Consider the following 13,197-nt stretch of genomic DNA (forward strand, 5'->3'; position numbering starts at 1 on the left):
ACTTAACCTCCACTCCATCATCACCTCCATCCTATACTAGGCTATACCTAAGAATCTATGCCTCCACTCACGGATCCTAAATCCTATGTAGACCTGAATTTCAACCGCTACAAATCGAATTAAGCTAATTCGTAACACAAATACATATAAAATTAGAAAAATTAATCTCTACAAATAATATATAACACATCATTAGTAACTATATCAATATTCACTATTTAAATAACCAAACTAAAAACTATAAATTATTTAAAGAATATGTGGGTAGACATATATCTGATATCCATTTTCGAATTTGAAAATTCCAAAAATCTGAAGGTTGAATCAGAGTTAATCCAACCCATTTTTCACCCCTAATAGTAACAGAGGAAAATAGCGAAAATAGGTACAATCACCAAATTTCATACGGAGATAATCTTATGCAATGAAAAATTCCATGAGTTTTTATATGATTAAAGCATTCAAAATGCAAAAAAATAATTAAATGAATTAATTCAATAAATATCAACAAAGTTTCATATCCATTCAGGATAATTAAATAATACTTATTCATTTTAAAAATCATAAAAAATTATAGTTGATTTTATATGTGACAGATATTATAATTCTTAGTCCTAGATCCAATAATTTGAATGTCAACTCCTTCATGATTTTTTATTATTAAATTTAGCTTATCACCGATATATATGGGCCCCTATTCAATAATTAAAACAAAACTCTAATAATAATAATAATAATAATAGAAGTTAAAGATCGTAACTATTGTTTACATATTTTCTTAGCTCAAATTTACGGTCTTAGTAATCACAAGATTAAAAGAATAAAATAAAATATTATGACTAATTATAATAATTAAATAATAGCTTTAAAGTATATAAAAAGATGAAGTACCTTGTAATGTATTTTGATCATCGTTGCTACTCCTGTTTTGTTGAAATCATGTCGAGGCTTTTCCTTGTTGTCTGGATTAAAGTCTAATTTTTTTTCTTCTTCTTCTACCTTCTTATTTTTATTCTTGTTTCTGGGAGATAAATATTATTCTTATATTGAATGAGAAGAGATTAGAGGTGATTGTAGATTTATGAGATGACAAATATAATCAAACCTGTAATCTTACTTATAAAATAAAATTTATAATTCAAAGTGGATTCTATGAGATAGAGAATTTGTTGTGTCCGTGACTTCCCTTGCTCGAGAAAATATGAAAAATTATACCTAAAAATTTACCGATTACTTTTAAGAAAATTAAGTGGACCACCTTTGCTACCCCCTACTTAGGACTAGAGATAATCATTGGGCCCAACCTGCCCAACCCTATGTTTGCTCATGACTCGGCTTATTATACTTGCTAATTCTTATAATTTTCTCATATCAAATATTTAATAAACTAAATATTAATATTATATATATATATAAGTATATTCTTATAAAACATAACTAGGTTGTTATATTCAACTCAAGCCCCATATCTTATGGGCTAGTGGACGATAATGGGTTATAGTAATATTGCCCGGCTTGGCCTAAGTAATTGGTGGGTCGGGCTGTAAATAAATACATAAGCCCAGTCAACCTAAAAGACCCAGCTTAAACTCGGACCGGCCTAGTCGATGATTACATTTACTTACAACTCCCTCCTTATAGTGACTCCTTGAAGATTTGTGGTGAGTTTTATCATGCTCAATTTCCCAATTTATTATTTCTCTTCCATGGTTTCGTTGCTTCAAGTCCTCCCTCGGATCTCATTGAGAAGCAAAGCTTAGAATCCCCAGACTTTCACTATAAGAAAAATGGTTGTCCAAAACAGCCCCTATAGAAAGAAAGAAATATATTATTGTACCTTGTAGTTGTGGACTCTGAAACCGTAGTCTAAAATGGTAGTTAGGCCCGTTTGGATATGATGTAAATTTTTTCTATAGAGTTTTAGTACTATGGTAAAAAAAAATGAATATATTTCATTACTATGGAGTCAAGATATAATGGAGTTTTAATAGTGTTTGGATGAGCTATAAAAATTATATAAAATTTTGTCCAACAATTAAAAAAAAAATTAGAAAGAAGATAGAACTAATCTTACAAGCTAGACATGCAAAAGACTTTCTAATTTTACCCTGTTATATATATCACAATAAACTCTATAAATATGACCAATCTTTCTTTTCTTTTTTTTTCAAAATAAGAGCATCCACTTATTTCTTAATATTTTTTTTTAATTCCTACTCTACATATTCATAGATTTGAATTATTGGAGACAAATAAATCAAGATGATGATGATATGATGTTTGCTATTTTTTGGATTTGTTTGATTATCGATCAAATAGATAGCATTGCATAAATCAATTCTAACAGGTGCAGCATATGTTACGAAAATTTCTCAAGATTATAAAAGTCATCGTAAAAGTCAGTTTCTAATAGATGCTCTCATCTTTCTTACCCTTACGAATTTTTTTAAAAAAGAAAAAAATCTTCTTTGTAATACTTGAGGTGTTGCAGTTGAAGAGCAAGTTGTAATGCGTTTGTATACGTTCTTTCAAAATGCAAGTAAACGTGATGTATAAGAAAAGTTTTAACATAGTGGTGAAATAGTATCTTTGACAATTTCAAACAAGTATTAAAAGCAACAGCAAGTGTGCGTTGAGGGCACCATGCACCCCTAGCGATCGGCCCGACCATGGGGCCCTAGCCACCATCATAGAAACGCCACCCATCACCTTTCTCTCTCTCTCTCTCTCTCTCTCTCTCTCTCTCTCTCTCTCTCCCCCCCCCCCCCATCCCCTCTCGATCTCTCTCTTCCTTTCCCCAAACACCGGTGAGCCTCCTCCCTCCTCCATCTTTTTCTCTCTCACTCTCTTATTCCTGTTCAGCTCGGGTTCGACAGAACCAAGCCGCTGACGAAAGGCCAATTGCTAGTTGGTCAGTAGTAGCTAAGCCTCTCCCTACTAACTTGGTGTAACAACCATTAATATATATATATATATATAATATTTTGGTGCGCACGTGCCCGGCATGTTCACTGACTTAAGGCTCTCTCTTTTCTTCTTCTCCTTCTTCTTTCTTCCTTCTTTTCTTTTTCTTTCTTCCTTCTTCTCCCTGCCAACTCACTCTCACTCTTTCTTCTCCCTGCCGCGTCGAAGTGTCGGCGGAACCGTCGACCCTGTGGATTGAAGTGCTAGAGCTGCCTCTCTCGTTAGGTAAATTTAATTTAAAAATGCATTAGCATTTGAGTTTTTCTTTTTTGAAACTTTCCCCTCTCGATCTCGTCGTGATCCGGTTGGCCGACGGCTTCGTGCCTTGCCACGCCAGTCCGATGAGCTTCCCCTCTTCGCGAGGATGCTCCTGGTGGCATCCTTTGGAGCCCTCGCAGTCAGAAATGCCAAACGACACCTTGCTTTGGCTGACGGCCTTAGCGAGGGCGATTCTCACCATCGATCGCCTCTAGCGGCTAGGCTCCCCCTCAGCTAGCTTTTGCAGCCGAGGGGAGGGTGCTGGTAGGGTCGGGCGAGGCTGCTAGTGGCCGAGACTGTCGATAGCTTTCCCTCCCCATTGTTGGGGTTTTATTGCCTTGTTGGCAGCCATCGCCTCCTCCGTCGGCCAGATGGCACCGTTGTTTCTTCCTCAGCTAGCAAGGAGTTAGTCGGCGTACTAGCTTAGCTGCTGGCGGCGGTGCTCATCGGCAGCCCTTTTCATTCTCTTCCTCAGCTAATCTAAGTCGAGGAGGGGGGTGGTCAGAGTGGGGGCTAAGTGCGGCCAGCTCGAGTGCCGGGTCGCGCTGGGCTAGGTGCAGCCCAACCCGAGCTTGGGGTTGGTTGGGTTGCCTGCAACCCAGCCTAGGTGAGTTGTGAGGTTGGGGCTACAACAGTCTAGCCCTAAATTGTGGGTGTAGCTTGACTCATGTGGCTTTAGTGGTTAGTGTGAGCTTCGGGTCCATATCTTAGTAGGTCAAGTTGGTGGTCTTTGGGTTGGTTGCGGCTCAATGGAGGGCTTCGGGACCAAGCTTGGTGGGTTAACTAGTGATTTTTGGATAGTTGCAGCTTAGCCCATTGCCTTGGGCCTTAGGCTGGCCCAAATGGTTTTAAAACTTTTTATTTTATTTAATTTTAAGTTACTCTAATCTTTTCACTTAGTTATCCATGTCAACCTAAACCCTAAACATTACTCATTCTATTAGTAGATAGTAGTGTTTGCTACATTAATTATTTTATAAATAAATTTTCATGGATTAGACTGTGGCTTGAGAATGATGTTACAAATAACAAATATTAGGAACTAGCTCTAATTGAATATTAACTTTTTCTGATTATAATTTTGGGCTAATTCAATTTTACCAAAGGAGTCGGTGGTACGGGTGTATCTAAATTAATTGCTCATATCAGAGAATTAATATAGATAAATGTAGAAGAATGATATTAAGCAAGTTGCATTTTTTGACGAAGCTTATTAATTAAATATTGTCTATGTGATCTCCATAAATTTGATAATAGTGATTTGGGCGATAATTTGAGGAAAATATTTTTATAATGTTTAATAACGCATTAAACCTTGGTATAGTTGTGCCGACTCCTAATTAATAAAGGTAGAAATTACGAGATGGATCTACCCAAGCCTGTAGTGAACATCAATAAGATTATTTAATTAATTAGTGATAGGAATATTATGCTCATGCTTTTTAGTTACTTTTCTTATCGAGGTGGACTCTACACTTTATGAGGATGATCTCGTGGTATAGTTACAGCTAGTATTAGGAAGACGATTCAGGCAAGTAAAACTTCTATAATCTAGGAGTACTATAGAGAATGAAATATTGTACCTTATAAAATCATCACTTTCATATTATGCATGAGCATACATTTTTCTTACCGTTATTATTTCACGTCATACATGGTAATTATATTTTGCGGTTCGGTAAAATTTCACATATCATGATGTCTACGCATATTTATTGGGCATGATCATGTATTTAGCACACAAAACATAATAATGGTAAGTGTTAGATTATGTTTGCTCTATTGTATAATATCATATCACTCGCACACGTGCATGACCACAAAGAGGGTGATTGCTACATCTCGATAGTATCCGACACCTCCCCGACTAGGATTAGGAGTGTGGGATACTATTATTCTTATCTATATTAGGGCCTATGCCTAAGATCTCAATCTGTTGATCACAGACAATCAGATAGCCGTTTCGTTGGGCGATAAGCGATTAATCGTCGATCGACAAGAGTCATACCCTTTAAAGTGTTTAAGATAGAGAGAAAATGGTAGGATGACGTAGACTTAGCGGTACTCGATGATGTAGGGTGAGGGCGTCTGTAAACGATAGCTTATGATTTTCGCACAGTGGTGCGATGATGTGGAGCCGAGGGCTCAGATGGTAGTATTAATGTACACAAAGCCAAAAATAAACCCACCAAAAGTTGGCCCAAAAACCACTTTAACTAAAAAAACACATGGGTTGGAATATAGCCCAACCCATACCCCAATATAGGGGGCTGCCTATAGCCCTACCCACCACAAATGCAACCCAACCACACTTAGAACATGGGCTAGGCCGGACCCAGTCTGACTAAGATTATTAGTCTATGGTGGTAAATAATTGATCATACTGTTCGCTAGGTGATAGACTAGCGATTCTACCGCTAGGATCTACCTTCCCTTAGAGGTATGCGTGTAGTAGAGTGTGAGATGATGATGTGGCCTATAAGGATAGCTCTACGAGAGCCAAGTTACAATCTTAGTAGTCTGAGAGGATGCATGTTATATGGTGTAACATTGATATGACCTCTAGACGGAGCTCAGTGTGAGCTCGAGTTTGAAGACTTGATAGCCCGGATGATGTGTGGTAGATTATTGATTGCTAATGCATATGCACATTGGATGAGTATGACGGATATGTGATATTGGTGTATTCCATTTGATCCTAGTGTGCATATTCATATTTATTTATTGTTGCATCATTCATTGTATTACTTTTAGACTATAGAAGTAGAAACTTACTAGCTATATGCTCACTGTTTTTTAGTGAAAATATTTTCAGATTAGTAGATAAACCGGAGTTCGTGGCAAGTTGGCAAAGAAATAGCATTAATTTCTCTTATTTATTTGTTCTTGTAAATTAAACTAAATGGCTTGTAGCTCTGCGTGGGAAATTTTATCTGTCTATGGATATGTATTTTAGGGCTTGTTATGACCTATGGTGTTGTGGGACTTTTTTGTCTATTTTATTTATAGAAATATGAACTTTTTCATATGTATATTGTGTTGAAATATTAACCAGTAGGTCACGTGGTAATCATAGGGGTTCTACCCACGTGAGAGACATACATTTGGTGGTGGGTGTTACATTTAGATCCCCTTCCCCTCTCTTCCATCCTCTTCTCTTCTCTTTCTCCTTCCGTTCTTCTTGTTCTTGTTCTTTTTCTTTTCTTCTCGATTTATTTCTCTCTTTGCTAACTATAGTGCTGGGCTCAACCCAACATTGTAACAGATAGTTTTCTCTCTTTTTCCTAAATTATTTATTTTATTAATAGAAATTAGATTAATTAGACAATTGATTATTATTAAATAAAAATTATACTTGTTAATATAATTATTAGCTAAATATAATTAGTATAATAATTGATTAATCATAATTATCAATATCTGTATTTAAATATATCTATAGCTTATACATTATTATTAGACAAATATATATTGGTATATTATTTTATATTTATATTTATATTATTATATATATATATTAGCATTTTATTATTATATACTTTTTTGTATAATTATTTTATGTATAATTCGTGATTAGTTAATAAGAGTAGTATCATAAAATAATTGAATTATTTGGTACTTTTATCTTTTATATCAAAATAAATTAATTATTATATGCCTAATATATAATTAGAAAACTAGAATCTTTAATAAATAAATATAGTTAGAAAACTATGCATTGCTGGTAATATATAGAGATGATTAGAGATGAATATTATTGTATTTATGTTGAAATGATCTCTAGCATGAATATGCATATATTAGATATATGATTAGAGATTACATTGCATCATATTTTGTTTAATTTTCTTGCCACCTAAATCTCTATATACAATCTATTATCAGACTGGGTAGATATATGTGATCTATCATATAGAAAAAAATACATAAATTTCATTAATAGAAAAGTTGATAGTAAAAGCATGAGTGTTATCTGAGTAGGCGCTAGGGTTAGGGGTGCCTAATGTGATGATTATGGTGGCTGATATGAGATATCTCATGGCTCATATTTGAGATCAGTTGAGTCTAATGTACATAGATAATTAGGCACTTACCATTTACTAGGGCATGAATATTGCGAGTTACCCTCATGTGATTTCTATTAGTTGGTGGCATACCCAATCTGAATGAATGTTGATATATTTTTAGTGTATGGTAGGATATGATTATGATTGAGATACCTTTAGCGAATGACAAGGTATGCTTTGAGTCTATGGGCATGATGATGAGATCGGGTATCGAGTGTTAATCGTACACGGTGGTCTAGTATAATTATGTTATACCGAGATAACATTGATGATTGAGATATTGAAAAATACATATAATTTTATTTTTATTTTATATATGATTATTGAGTAGTTATGATGCATCATATGCGATTACATTTGATATTATAGCATGATTGTGGTCGGTATGTATCATATGTTATATATTTGAGAGAGTTATAATGATGGTATGATAGGAGATTTATTTATACATTGCCGATAATTATATACTTAATCAGTCATAATATGATATACTATATGTTTATATATTATTGAGGAAATATTTATATGCTCATTCATAACGTGATGCTATTTTCTAGTTCATATTATTCAGTACATGATTTACTCTCCTTTTGGCTTTACTAATTTGAGGTAAGATTTATTCACTAAGCTTTTAGATCATAACTCTATTTATTTTTTTTAGTAGGAGGTTCCTGATAGCAACTTGAGATATCACTAAGTGACATTTTAGGACAAAGATGAGATGAGATAATGTAAAAAATAACTTATGTAGAGTTGTACTAATATTTGATATATTTATACTTTATTGTATAAGATGATAATTTGTATAAAACCTATTGGATTATATTTTTCTCATGTATTAGTCATTTTTGTTGTATTTTGATAGTTTATCGTGGCCTATGTAAATCATGCCAGATTTTGTAGTAGTCTAGTATGATTATTATGGATTTGATATTAATATGTTATAATCTTTATTCAGATGATAGTATAATTTATCTTAGAGTTGAATTATGTGAGCACAAGTTTATCTGTGTGTGACGACCTTGTCTGTCCTATCATGTGCGTCATAATGTGGGCTCGTCAACATGCACCTGCTCACCGTATAGGGGCGGTATAATTCAATTTTCTTTAGTAGGTCTCCGTGAATCCTGAGCTTCAATATAACGAGTTGTCTCTTTTTTTCATAGCTATATAATCTTAAATAAAATCAAACTTAGAAGTGTTAATAGTTTTAGATCTCTTTACTGATCCAAAACCATTGACATTAGCCCTTGCATCTCTTCTATCATTTAGTGGTTGTATTTTAGAAGGAATTTCAATATAAAGTATTTAAGTGGATGGCGGGTCCATAGTTGTAGCATCAGCTTCTTCGCATTCCTCTTCCCAATCAAAGTGACGAGGTGATACTCTAGGAGTAGCAATAGTAGGGTCAAGTGATAAATGGCACATAGAAGTAATTAGATGATATGTTATTTCTTCTTGGGATTGCATATTAGTTCTAACTTCATAGTCCTCAGGTTCTCAAGATCATTTACTTTCAGTGTATCTCCTTACAAATATTTATTGTATAGCATGTTTTTAGTCAATAGATATACATAATATGCATAAAGTCCAGTATTAAGAAAATACATATCGTCATGACATGCTACAAAAAATGAAAACTTTTCTTATGCAATTTTCTTACGTCTTGACTTTTCTCCGGTAGCGGCCTCCAAACTTCATCATGGTTAGTCATCATGTGGTTGGTGTAGTTTCATCCAAATCCACTAAGTTCAAATAATTATTTAAGGATTCTAAAATTTGTTTTCAGTTGTTGCTCACAATCTTTGATTTGACTCATAGCCAGATTTGTATCAGGAAATTTACCATTCAACTCATTCAACATTTTACCCATGCTTCACTAGTTCATCTATTTTATACTCGATATTTTGGTATAATGTAATCTGTTAGTAATTTTACCAGTTGTGTCTTTTGGATATCGTTCCATTTTGCTCTTTGCTCTCCTTTTGTTATTCTTTGATTCTTCACCTATATCATCAATCGATAAACTAATTATTGAACTTAATGTGAATTGCATAGCATCACAAAGAAAATTTTCATCTCTACTTCCAATATATTTCAAGTTTTAGTACACGGCAAAGATTGATATTGTTTGATTTGGCCTCATATAAGCATGATGCAACTCAGACCAAATCGGATCACCTGAAAAGATATTGGGCTCAATGGATTGAGTCTAGTTATCTTAATTTCTTATTTAGTTTAGTTAGAGCATTAGTAGAATTTTATTTAATTAGCTAAATTCACCTCTGCCCAGTTTCGAAAAAATATTCACAAGATATTCTATAGACGTCTCAATAATATCAAACTAGTTAGATAAGATTGCCAACCTCTAAACTATAACTTTAGTATTCACGACTTCTCCAGATTTAGAATCTATTTGTGGCAAAACGAATGGTTAATCCAAGAAGATAAGAAAGATTGGTTTAATTAAATTTATTTTAGACCTTTTGATTTAATCTCTATAAATGAGGTTTTATGGCTTGTATCTTAGGCAGGCTTAGAATGAAAAATTAATTGGCTTTTGCCCTGGCATCTCTCTCAACTAGTTCATCGGCCTCTACATCTCCTTTATTCTTCACCAACCAGTGCCACCTTTTCCGTTGGCAATGTCTCGTCTAGCTTCTAATCTCTTTCTTCCACCGATCCCCTAGGCCTACTTCTCCCCATTTGTCTCTTTATCTTAACTGTCTCTTCCTTCCATACAGTTTTCATCTTTATCGCTACCACAGTTGTAAGCTAATCATAGCCTTCAACTATCTATCGCATTCGCATCCGCAAGCCACCACCACCATCATCTATTCCTAAGCCACCTCTATCAACTACTTGGCCAGTTGGCCTTCACTCTATCATCACCTCCATCCATACCTAAGAATCCATGCCTCCACTCATGGATCCCAAGTTCCGTGCAAACTTGAATCTCAACCGCTATAAATCGGATCAAGCCGATTCGTAACAAAACACTAATACCAAAAAAAACTACAAAATTGAATAATACAACTATTTACAACAGTAATAGAGCAAAAGATATTGTAAATCAATTCTGGCATTTTTACCGCAATAGCTTTGTATAACTAAGATCCATATATCTTCACTAGCTATCCTCCACTATGAAGCAAAAAATAGAGGACCTTAAATCTAGATTAGCATGATTATTCTAAGCAACCATATGGAAAGTAAGCTATTCCGAGACATATAACTTATGCATAATTTCCCCATTAAACTGAATATATAAAGTAGATAGGAAATACAAATTCCATTATAAACTGCAAAACAGTGACACAAACACTATCACACTTTTTTATACTTTGCAAGTGAAAAAATAAAAGAGAAAAGGAAAAGGGAAAGCAAAGGAAAAGAGAAGATATCAAAAATTACAACCTATGTTTGATCACCCTCAACAAGCCCTACAATTACACAACCTACCCTTCTCCCCCACTACAGATCTCAACAAGTAGCACCGGCCATCTCCCCGTCATCCCCTCCGACGCACTCCCTTGCCCTCTCCTTCTCCTCTTCTGCAATGCCATCGCCTTCGCTAGCAACATCACTCTTTTGTCTAAAAGAAATATCCAAAGCAAGAAGAAATTCACGCAACCATGTTGAACGATTGATTAAAATACTAACCCTCGACTTCAAGAAATAACTAAAGTATTCTAGAATAGAAGAAGGGCACGAGAGAGAAAAAGAGAAAAGAAAGCTAATGTTTATCACTTTTATAGGTGGTGTTTTCCTTCTCCAACAAGGTCTTCTATATCTCCAATTAGTATTCTATTAGGATGGAAGAGGTAGAGAAGGATACAGAGCAAAAGAGATAAAAGAAAGGAAGCTCGATGATCTCCGGTTTAGAAAAATATTAAACTCTGAGTAGATTTTATTTAATTAGCTAAATTCAGCTCTGACTAGTTTCAGGAAAATATTTGCAAGATATTCAAACTAGTTAGATAAGATCCCCAACCTCCAAACTATAATTTTAGTATTCACGACTTCTCTAGATTCATAATCTATCTGCGGCAAAACGAAAGGTTAATCCAAGAAGATAAGGAAGACTGGTTTAATTAAATTTATTTGACCTTTTGATTTAATCTCTATAAATAAGGTTTTAAGGCTTATATCTTAGGCATGGTTGAAATGAAAGATTAATTGGCTTTTGTCCTAGCATCTCTCTCAACTAGTTAGTCGGCCTCTACATCTCCCTCATTCTTCACCAACCAGTGCCACCTCTTCCGTTGGCAATGTCTCTTCTAGCTTCTAATCTTCCGCTTCCGTCGATCCCCTAGGCCTACTTCTCCCCATTTGTTTCTTTATCTTAACTGTCTCTTCCTTCTATACAGTTTTCATCTTTATCACTACCACAATTGTAAGCTAATCGTAGTCTTCAACTATCTATCACATTCATATCCGTAAGCCACCACCACCATCATCTATTCCTGAGCCACCTCTATCAACTACTTGGTCTTCACTCTATCATCACTTCCATCCATACCTAGGAATCCGTGCCTCCACCCATAGATCTCAAGTCCTGTGCATACTTGAATCTCAACCGCTATAAATCGGATCAAGCCGGTTCGTAACAAAGCACTAATACAAAAATAAACTACAAAATTGAATAATACAACTATTTACAATAGTAATAGAGCAAAAGATAAGATATTGTAAATCAATTCTGGCATTTTTACCGCAATAGCTTTGTATAACTAAGATCCATATATCTTCACTAGCTATCCTTCGCTATAAAGCAAAAAAAAGATAACCTTAAATCTAGATTAGCATGATTATTCTAAGCAACCATATAGAAAGTAAGCTATTCCGAGACATATAACTTATGCATAATTTCCCCATTAAACTGAATATATAAAGTAGATAGGAAATACAAATTCCATTATAAACTGCAAAACAGTGACACAAACACTATCACACTTTTTTATACTTTGCAAGTGAAAAAATAAAAGAGAAAAGGAAAAGGGAAAGCAAAGGAAAAGAGAAGATATCAAAAATTACAACCTATGTTTGATCACCCTCAACAAGCCCTACAATTACACAACCTACCCTTCTCCCCCACTACAGATCTCAACAAGTAGCACCGGCCATCTCCCCGTCATCCCCTCCGACGCACTCCCTTGCCCTCTCCTTCTCCTCTTCGGCAATGCCATTGCCTTCGCTAGCGACATCACTCTCCTGTCTAAAAGAAGTATCCAAAGCAAGAAGAAATTCATGCAACTATGTTGAACGATTGATTAAAACACTAACCCTCGACTTCAAAAAATAACTAAAGTTTTCTAGAATAGAAGAAGGGCACGAGAGAGAAGAGGAGAAGAAGAGAAGGCTAATGTTTATCACTTTTGTAGGTGGTGTTTTCCGTCTCCGATAAGGTCTTCTATATCTCCAATTAGTTTTCTATTAGGATGAGATACAGAGCAAAAGAGATAAAAGAAAGGAAGCTTGATGATCTCCGGTTTAGAAAAATATTAAACTTTGAGTAGATTTTATTTTTTACTCTAGTGTTACTATATTTTGGCTTAATATTGTGGTATTATTTTTCTACAACAGGTAATGCCAAATACTCATATAGTATATTTTTACTATGGAATTTAAAATATCATAAAATTACTTAAATATTATGGTATTTTGAGCATCCCAATAGGCCTTTAGTGTCCACATTTAGTGGCAATTTTTTGGCTAACCTCTACAGGAAGTCTATAATTGCTACAACTGTCATTGTAGCTAAGTGGCAGTAAGTCATTTTATTAGTGATAAGTTTCTGAAAACTGCCACTATAGGTGGCAAGATTACTATTATTTTTTTAATATTTTAAATCATACTTTCCACTCGAATAAAAGATTTATAATTAATAACTATTAGTATTACAGTA

The sequence above is a fragment of the Typha angustifolia genome, chromosome 5 (genome assembly GCF_048772165.1).
Source record: "Typha angustifolia cultivar Huaian chromosome 5, ASM4877216v1, whole genome shotgun sequence".
Classification (NCBI taxonomy): domain Eukaryota; kingdom Viridiplantae; phylum Streptophyta; class Magnoliopsida; order Poales; family Typhaceae; genus Typha; species Typha angustifolia.